Source organism: Hemiscyllium ocellatum, unplaced genomic scaffold (assembly GCF_020745735.1).
Source record: "Hemiscyllium ocellatum isolate sHemOce1 unplaced genomic scaffold, sHemOce1.pat.X.cur. scaffold_1594_pat_ctg1, whole genome shotgun sequence".
Lineage (NCBI taxonomy): Eukaryota > Metazoa > Chordata > Chondrichthyes > Orectolobiformes > Hemiscylliidae > Hemiscyllium > Hemiscyllium ocellatum.
In genome coordinates, this window is record NW_026867826.1 from 26,339 (window position 1) to 29,110 (window position 2,772).

General features: G+C 42.2%; 2 non-coding genes across 2 annotated transcripts; both read left to right on the plus strand.

The window, feature by feature from the left end:
• The first annotated feature begins 224 nt into the window (after positions 1-224).
• Positions 225-296, plus strand: trnag-ucc (transfer RNA glycine (anticodon UCC)). The gene has a single exon. It is a non-coding gene; the product is annotated as a tRNA-Gly (tRNA).
• A 2,404-nt stretch (positions 297-2,700) lies between these two features.
• On the plus strand, positions 2,701-2,772 carry trnag-ucc (transfer RNA glycine (anticodon UCC)). The gene has a single exon. It is a non-coding gene; the product is annotated as a tRNA-Gly (tRNA).

Genomic DNA, 2,772 nt, shown 5'->3' on the forward strand with positions numbered 1-2,772 from the left:
TTAGCTGTGGATTTATCTGAGATGATGATAAATGCTGGTTTGTGTGCATGAGAAAGTGTGAATGAAAAGGTATAATGAGAAGTATGGAACGAGTAAAAGTCAGTCTTTTATTAGTGGTGAATTGCAATATTTCAGCGTAAAATTTGCAAGAAGACTGAAATTTCGAATGAAGAACTATTGGTCGAATTGCACATTAGCTGATGTGTGGAGGACATGTCCCAGTTGCGATGGTGGTATAGTGGTGAGCATAGCTGCCTTCCAAGCAGTTGACCCGGGTTCGATTCCCGGCCATCGCATGCTGTGGCTTTTAAACCGCTCAACACCAAAAAGACCACTTTCCGCAGTGGGAATGAAACACTTCGATATGCACAGAAGCTTGAGTCAGCCACACGAACGGCGCCAAACCTCTGCAGTGCGGTTTCCCACCACTTTGAAATTGAGGAGGGACCCTAGAAGATTAAGGAGTCAGGGCGATACCCGTTTCAAATAAACTGGCGTCTTGACAGAAATCCTGAGTTTTTCATTTTATTTCTAGATTTCCCTCCTTTCAACATTACTCCCAGTGTTTTTGTGAAATACAGCCTAATATCAAGTGAAAACTGTCTGGGCAGTCCATTGTTTATGGGCACAGCATTACTTATGATATCAGGTCGGTTATTTTATTTTTGAATCGAAATGTACACCAATCTGATTGTGTCGTGCACAGACAGAATCTGTTTGCTGACTTCATTCACCCTGACAGACTCTTGAGTATTTCTGCGGGTTGGTTGCAATTCCCACTTGTGGTCAGTAGCGGTCACTAACTTGTGCAACAATGAAGTTCCCAGATCAGAGAGAATAAGAAAACAGACAATAATTGTTGCCCTTGTGTTGGACGGTGCAGGTCAGAAATAGGAGGAGTGGAGACCAGCTGCTTTTATATTTCCATTAATGAGCAAATGACTCGGTAAAACTCTGAGAGATGATAGAAATAACCACACGGTGAGTGAAAGTTCAATCCAAGATGAAGCTGAAAAGGAATCACACATTGTTACCTGATGAAGGAGCAGCTATTGCTTCCAAATAAAGCTGTTGGACTATACGCTGGTGTTATGTGGTTTTTAACATTGTCCACTCCAGTCCAACACCGGCTCCTCCACGTCATCATCCAAGATAGTCATCATGGAATTGTTAAGGGAAGATAGTGTCGGATGAACTTGACTGATTTGCTTTAAAGGATAAAGAAGAAGGAAGTGTTTGTGATGTAGACCAACCTGATGATAAGAAGAATACTGCATGTGTTTTGAAATAGTTGAGTTCCTCAAGGTTCAGAAACTGAACAGAAATTGCCGGAGAATCTGAGCAGTGTTGCACCTTCAGTGGGGAGAAAGCAGTGTTGCCATTTTGGGTTTGGTATGTCCCCATTTGATGAAGTTTCGCAATTCTTTGATTTTTCCCCAGGCTTCAGTATTAGTCACCTGTTTGTCTGGTGTATCTATCACTGATGTGGAATTGGTGTCGGATATCAAATTTGCAGATGATAAAACATTAGTCATTGGTTTTGGGGAAGCTGTCTGCAGACTGTGGAATGCAATTCCCAGTTTGTTTAAATGGACCATTGATTTATTAGTGAGGGACTGGGGGAGGTACTTATTGTGAAAAGCATTGAGATGGATCTTTGATTTACTGTTGCGTGGACAGGGGGATTATGGATTTAAAAAGGAAATGAGGGACAATTTTTTTACACATCGAGTGCTTGGTGCGTGCAATGAACTGTCAGAGAAAGTGGTGGACGCAGGTACAGTTACAACGTTGAAAAGACGCTTGGATAAGTTCACGAATAGGAAAGGTTTAGAGAGATATGACCAAATGCTAGCAAATGGGAAATGTTCAATTGCATGCAGGTGGTTACAGTTGTGTTTGGGGAAATGGTCAGCATAAACTGGCTGGACCTAAGGATCTGTTTCCATGCTGTATGACACTCTGATTCTAAAACTTTGAAAATCAGCCTGGTTTCTCTCCCTCCCAGCTGCGACTCCACCCTCCCCCTCTTCTACAATGTAACAGAGAAAACTACAAATCGATCAAGAGAATGGAAGTGCGGATTAATACAGATTTCTCGAGAGATTTCTGCTTCGTGAACTGTTACCAGGAGTTTCCTCTTCTCCAGAATTACTGCAGCATGTACTCAGTCTAACAGTTCCTTCTTTTTGCCTTTTTGTTTGTGGAAAACCCTTCAGAAATGTTAAAAGCGGAAAGTAGTACAGATGCGGTAAATCAGAAAGAAAAAGCAAAGTTGGTGGGAAAAGTGTATGAAGAGAAAGGCGAAAGTGGGTACTGCCACTGGTGGAGATGAGAGTGGTGGTGGAAAAGCAGAGCAGGTCAGACAGCATCCGAGGAGCAGGAGAATGGATGTTTGGGCAAAAGCGTTTGTGAGAAGTTGACAAGTTTTGATTGTGTGACAGATCCCGGGTTGCGGTGAGATTTTGTTGATATTTTAGCTGTGGATTTATCTGAGATGATGATAAATGCTGGTTTGTGTGCATGAGAAAGTGTGAATGAAAAGGTATAATGAGAAGTATGGAACGAGTAAAAGTCAGTCTTTTATTAGTGGTGAATTGCAATATTTCAGCGTAAAATTTGCAAGAAGACTGAAATTTCGAATGAAGAACTATTGGTCGAATTGCACATTAGCTGATGTGTGGAGGACATGTCCCAGTTGCGATGGTGGTATAGTGGTGAGCATAGCTGCCTTCCAAGCAGTTGACCCGGGTTCGATTCCCGGCCATCGCA